At 35.0% G+C, this 7,229-nt stretch overlaps 1 long non-coding RNA gene across 3 annotated transcripts; it reads right to left on the bottom strand.

Moving 5' to 3' along the window:
• Window positions 1-2,905: 2,905 nt before the first annotated feature.
• Window positions 2,906-5,352, bottom strand: LOC119641869. Of its 3 annotated transcripts, none has more exons than XR_005247906.1 (3): window positions 5,266-5,352; window positions 4,637-5,145; window positions 2,906-4,582 (listed from the first exon to the last, which is right to left on the bottom strand). It is a non-coding gene; the product is annotated as an uncharacterized LOC119641869 (long non-coding RNA). The 3 variants fall into 3 exon arrangements; XR_005247905.1 differs by having other exon boundaries at window positions 2,906-3,119; XR_005247904.1 differs by having other exon boundaries at window positions 2,906-4,899; window positions 4,957-5,145.
• Between the last annotated feature and the right edge of the window lie 1,877 nt (window positions 5,353-7,229).

The raw sequence follows: 7,229 nt of genomic DNA, 5'->3' as shown, positions 1-7,229 counted from the left end.
TGCCAAATGCGATCAAAATAGCAGTTAATAACAGAAAACCATGTAATGCGTCATTTGCGATACTTTCCTACTTATACGGCTTTTACAACTTTCTAAATTTATTATTTATTTATATGTGTTTTATGTTTATAATTATAGAAATGACCGCACTACATGATGACAAAGAAAAGAACATCTCACTCTCTTAATCTCACACTAGAATACATAATGCAAGTTTAGATACATTTTCTTTCTACGGGAAGCACGTCGTCCACCTTATATAATCACTCTTCTAGGCCGTTCTAAAAATGAACTTGGTAATATTTCTAACCGGCACGCAGCTATGAGGTTCACTCTTTTTTAATAGAAGTGAAAACGTATACTTATTAGCAGAGAATTATTGTTTAAAAAGTAAACATGCAACAGCGAAAGAGCTGGACATGGTGGAATTGTAAACACTGCTCGTCAATATTCAACAATAGAACTGGTGGAGTTCTAAATCGATCTAAGCATGTATTTATCATTAAGAAGTTCATGCTTAGCAGAGGAGTACATAGATTAGGTTTAGCAACACTAGCTATACAACCTCACCTTGTAAAGGCTTTGCTTAAATCGAATTATATAAGAATTTTATCATGGACGTCCAAAATTCAGTTTAAAGCGACAGCGGCAAAGACACTTTCAAGATCTTCAAGAAAAAAATGTAAGGTTAAACCAATCTAAATATGGTAACTTTTCTTTAAAAGCTTAGAAGGAGGGTTGCTTATTCATTCATTCATTCATTTATTTATTTAATTACTTATACATGAATCTCGACTAAAGTAAATAAACAATCGAATTTCATTCATTCTTAGAACTAAATATTATACGAATTATTATAAGAAGTAAAAAAAAAAACAAATAATTAAACAATAATTCTTGTATAAATAAATAAAAAATTAAAAAGTCATGTACATAGGTAACACAGAGGCACACCCACAACCACTAAACATCCAAGTTGAACTCCAAGAGAGAACTTCTAAACGATTGCAAAGATGCGAAAATTTGGCAATCGATAACGGTAAACAATATCAGTTATTTTTCGAGTCATAGCAAGTTATTAAGATTGCAAGTTAGTTTAAATACAACATTGGCAAATCGCGCGTATTAAGCATAGTTGTTTTGATAGACTTTAAAGAGTACAATATTGAGATTAAGTGATAGACATCTTTTAGGCGTCTTCAAACAACTTTGAACAGACTAAACAGCTCGTAGGTATATTTACATTGATTAAGCTTAATGAAAATGAAAGGCTTGGAGAAGCAATTAGGGACATTAAAGCTTTTCTCACCAAGTAATGCAGGCGAGTCAATAGTATCATTTATTGTTTTGATTAAGAAGGAAACGGCAAGAATAAATCTACGTTTATCAAGAGATGGTAAGGACAACAGAAGCAACCTACCTTCATAGGGACAACAGAGGCAATCGGACCCCAACCGAAACTCCTAAGGGCAAGCAGCAAGAATTGCTTTTGAACAGATTCAATTGAATCTACATAACGCCTATAAGAATTATGCTACACATCCGGGTCATACTCAAGCATTGGTCTAACTAAGCACATGTATAGGGTTTTTGTAATGTAAGGATCCTTAAGCTCCTTGGACCACCGCTTAACGAAACCAAGCCCAAACATAGCTTTACTTAAAGAGCCTGTACAATATAGAAATTAAAACGATATCTTTTGTCGTATAGAATCCTTAAATTGATTAACGAATCTACTTTTTTTGTGTAAATCAGTGAAATACTCAGTATTGAATGACTTTCGTCTGCAGAAAGAAAGCTTCGTGCATTTTTTAAAGTTAATTTTAACAGTTTAACGAGCACCATATAACCAAATTATTTAAGTCCATTTGAAGTAGTCGTAATCCTATCTCTTATTCCAAGAAGGAAGAAAACTGTTTAACATCGTTCGTGTACATTAAGATGTGGCTGCATTCAAACACCGAGTGGAGATCATTAATGTATAAATTAAATAAAAGGGGTTTTAAGTGACTGCCTTGAGGGGCGCTAGAGATTACGGGACACTCCTCCCAGGTAATAAAGTCAAATAGTACCCTGAATCATCTGTTATGCACATAAGAGCTTGTCCGTTTCGCTAAGTAGAAAAGGAAACCAGATGCATAGAGTTTGAACGTCAGTAACTTATGGTTAACTAAGTCAAATTCTTTACTAAAATCAATAAATACGACATCCCTGCGGGGGCCACTAGAAAACATGGCAAGTAAGCTCAAAGAGTTTTGTAACAGTGGAGCTTTCTTTCCGAAAACCATGCTGAAATGGAGATATATAAGAAAACCAAAGTGCTGAGTAACATATCGCTCAAACAATTTCGGTAAGACACTCAACTTGACGATAACTCTACAGTTTTCAACGTGATGTCTGTGAAACTTTTCTTCCGACATAAAGGGAAAATACCGGGTTTTAAGAACTTATTAGAAATCGTTGAAATAACACCGCAAAGCTCGTCAGAGCATGATGTGGGTGTACATCATGGAATGTCAATAGGCCCAGGAGCGCAAGTATATTTTAGACACCTCAAACTATGTAAAACGTCATATTCTGAAAGGACCAAGTTAGGAATCGAAACCAAGTTAATGGTCTAATGACGATAGTTAACACTTAAATGGGAATTAGCATTTGAAAAATTTAGTCGGAAGTATTCAGACACGTTAAAAGAAACATGCATGAGATATATGGAGATTTTTCGTTTGCAAAATTTTATCGTTTTTTATGAACTGAAAGTATCTGGTATAACATTGGTGGTTGAGGTAAGTGGATGTATGCCTTGCAGCAGAACCACTTTTCATAAATTTTTCGAAAACTTCGTTTTTGCTATTTTTGAAATATTTAATTTTCTTATTAAACCATGACGAACACTTGCTTCGAGGGAGGGGTAGCTTGATAGGAACGGATGCAGAAATAGCGGGTTTAATACATTATGGACCAATGAAAGTAAAGTATCAATATTCCCAGCAGAGAAATTGAACATAATATATCAAAGATGAGATTTAAGGAGAAAATGATTGGTTTTATGAAAATCACAATGTGTATTGTAGGGAGTTAGATTTGGCGCATCAGGATAGTTCAACGGACCATCGTGCCTGTAATAAAAGAAAATACAAATTGCTGGATAATACGGATCCTCAGGTATATTAAAAAATGGTCAGCGATTTACAGCTACCTCCAGGAAAGCAAAAATCTAGATGTCTACCATTACAATTATGAGTACGTTTGTATTGAAGTAAATTACGATCAAATGGAAAAACACAATCTCTATCAGATGTTGGAATGGGGACCATATAGCCAGAATTATCAATATAACGCCAAACAACTTGTGGAAAATTGAAGTCTCCCAACGTTATGATTATATCGGTAGTTTTAGACTATACGGCAAAATCATTAATGGGACAGCATATTTCTTATAAATAGTAAGTTACATATAACTATTTATTGGCAATTTTCGCCCGAATGGCAATAAATTCAATTGGATAGGATGGCAGAAGATACGGAAAATAAAACACCACCACCAGTACGATCCAATCGGTTCTTTCTGAAAACCTGGAAAGAATTGTGAAAAAGTTCCGACGAATGTAAATCCAGAGCCCAGTTTCAATGTAGGGCAGACAGGAATACTCCGTGCTTACTGAATTTAGGAAAGTAGAGCGAATTTTTGATTTTAGGCCATTAACATTTTGGTATATGGAAGTTACTAGGGAAACATTTATTTTTTTGAGGTTGGAAGAGCTACCGAATTAGTATTACGGGGACGACGCGGAGGAATGAATGTCTTAATTAAGGATCCAACTGACCGCAATGGTTTGTTTAACAAAATTTCCACATTTTCAGTCAGAACATACTTTAAAAGTCGAAGACTCTAGGTTAAGGTGGACTCAACTTGAAAATGCTTATACGCTTCAAATTGACGGATGGGACTTTTGCAGCCAAATAACTTTTCATGTTATCTACAGAGGCGCTAGGCGCCAGTATTGACACAATTGTTTTTTTTTTTTGGTGAGTACTGCCGTCAAACAGACGTCATCCGTTCTAGGAACGGAAGGATTCACATGTAGGGAATTCTGAGTTGGCGAGAAAATAGAGGTAGAGACTACAATTGCTTGTGGATCTGAACAGCTAGAAGAAAGGGCGGGTTTGTTAATTTTATTAATATTCTTTGGAGATGTAGACAGAGTTAGCCTGAACGGTGCCACAGGGAGGATATGCCATTACCATTCCAGCATGGAAATGGTAACGTTTTTTGTAGGCAAGGGTGGAACACTCGGATGAATTCACCGATGAGATTTAAGAGGTGGACCGTAAGGCGCTCTAAGCCTAAGAAAGTAGGGGATTTCATAAGAAGCTAAACGACCAGTGGAATGGACGAGTACGATCGTTTAACAAGGACTGACATCTACATTGCAATACAATACAGTACAATTTAATACTAAACGAAGTTTTGAATTTCATTTTAAAACCCCATATATACTTTGTAGATAAATTCATTTGACAATGTGATAATATATATGAAAAAAAGCAAACAGGTTTTTTTTCATGATACGATGAGTACCTAACAGAAAATGATAATTAATATTAAAAATGAAAATTGTTTATGCGCACTTACTTTCGCTTCTTAATTGGAATGTCATCCTCTGCCTCGCATATGGGAGCTTCTAAACTTATACGCAAAAAAAAGGAAAAAATGCAACATAAAGACGGCTATAATCCACCGCTGGACAGCAACGAATCGTTTGTAGAAGTGTTAGGTGGCGCGCCAAATAGGCGCAAATTTTCTTCGCTAAAGACTGCCGAACCTAAATTTGTAAAGTCAACGATATCTTCCCCGCCCACTATCAACGACACCTGCTCACTTGGTCCTCCCATTGTCTTTTGTGGAGACAATAAAATAAGTGCAAAGAAAAAGTCAGTATATTTTTTACAAACTTATGTTCGCCATCTCGCTAAATCTTTGTTCAGTAAAAATATTGAATTTAGAAGCGGTGTTAGTTGACCTCACAGCTTGTCCAGCTCATGAATCCTTTAGGCAATGTTTGGTTGGTGGCGTGTGTTCTCATGCAACATCAGAATTGAAGCCTAATTCATTTGCAAAAAGAAATCTCTCAGCGCTTGTAACTGAAAAGTTATCAAAAAACAAAAAAAAAAAATGGGTGATTAATCAGGAAGAATTAATGAAATTTTTATTTTTAATTTTATTTTAAACTTTAGAACTAGACAGATATCTTATATTTTTACTTTGAACTATCCAGCAATCACTTTGGCCACTTCAAATGTATCAACCTGCATTTTTTGTAAACAAATGAACTTATCGCCTATGGTTAGTAATTTTATGTAATGGTTGAAACTGAAAAAACTGCGAAATATGCACACATAAACAAACGAATAGAAAAATGGAAAGCATTTTACACTGAACATAAATATGAATGATTAATTAAAATGTAATTAAAATACAAAACATCACTTCATTAACCAAAATGCAAAATATAATTCGACTCACTACAGCGAGAAATGAATTAAACAAAATCAAAATAGAATAAGTGTAAACAACATTTTTTATTCTAACAAAATGAAAAGGGATGAGGCGATGCCAGATGACGCCAAAAGATTCTAAAACCAGCCAACTAGTGGTATGTTTACAACATGACACACAATGGGACGGTAAAGATCGATCTAGTATTGAACAAGAACAGTTTGCTTCGCAAAAGGAACGTTTGTTACGCAGCTTAAATGTTTATATTCCCCATTTTTGAATGAGTAAAATAAATATACTGGTTATAGCTTATGCATGGTAGAAACAGATAAATAGTGACCTATGACCTATGTTTTCGAAATGCTCAACATACCGAATCAGTCGCAACTACTCTAAAATGGCATCATTGCACTGAGTAGGACCAAACGAAGTTTCCAAAAGAGTGCATGCTGATTATTAAAGTCCGTTTATGAGAAAATATTTAAACAATTAAAGAAATCGTTTCGTCCTAAATTCGTAACCTGTTATCATCAACGTTTCTGGTGTTTCGTAGGTTTAATTGCCAAAAATCACACAATTTATAAAAAAGAACATTTTACGCAAATCAAAAAAAAAAATAAATAAATAATAATAATAAACAAACAAATAAAGAAAAATTTATTAAAAGTTAAAAATGAAATCTTATCCCAACTAACCATAAAAATAGCACAAGAAACATTAAAGCCATACCAGCAAAATTATTTCAGCCCGGTTACAGACAAAAGTACGTAAATGCTACTGATTTAACAACAGGAAAAGAAGGAATATATCATTCACATGCACATGCATTAACATTTTTGTGGAACGGTAATGCTAAAACCACAAATTATGGCTTGTTTGTACATCCGTAAAATGTCACGGACGTCCTTTAGTTAACATGCAATGAGAAATGTGAACCGAGTTTTAAATTACAAAACAAATTTGGTTTTTGAAGGACAAAAGCTGGCAAAAAAATAGTCGGAAAGGGTAAACATTTATTTAAATGACATTGTTGTGAGTTGGTTTAACACTAATGTCCTTGTTTGGCATACAATAAGTGGTCAAAAATAAATATTTTTAACTATAGACACTATATGAGTACCAGACAGCACTATGGTATTTTAGCAGATATCAACTAATATATTTACGGAGGTTTATTGTTACGGTGAACAAACGAAATTTCGGTTTAAAGAATTTCTCATAATCGATAACAATTTAGTAGGCTAAAGGAAGTTTGCCAAGAAATTGTTGCGCGATTATTTTCCCTCAAATTGTCGACGTTAATATGGAGATTGCCGGCCCTTAGACGACGGAAGACTTCTCGGAGACTTTCAAAATGCTCCTTTTATGTTTTTCCTGCAACGTTTTCCTATCATGTCGTCCAAGCAGGCGAAAGCGTGAGGTTCCATATAAAGTCTAATTACGCTGCCCGCGAAGCATCGAGCAGTGATGTTGACAAGTTGTCTCACTATCGCTTTTTAAGAAGGTTCTATCGGCAAGGAATATGTTTGCTGGATGGGTCGCTCTTTTACATCTCGGCTTGGAAACTAATGGTCGCACAAGTACGAATTGTGACTCGTTGGCATGCGACGGCACTAGTAGCGCTAATATTGGTGTTTTCAAAACGTAAATTTGTGTCATTAGGCGGTATACCTTCCTCGGCTCACAGGTTCGGCATCACAGGTTCTGATCTTTGGGGTTTCGTTAGTCT

The sequence above is a fragment of the Glossina fuscipes genome, unplaced genomic scaffold (genome assembly GCF_014805625.2).
Source record: "Glossina fuscipes isolate IAEA_lab_2018 unplaced genomic scaffold, Yale_Gfus_2 183, whole genome shotgun sequence".
NCBI lineage: Eukaryota > Metazoa > Arthropoda > Insecta > Diptera > Glossinidae > Glossina > Glossina fuscipes.
Note: the sequence above shows the minus strand (reverse complement) of the source record. Positions and strands in the feature narration are given on the sequence as shown.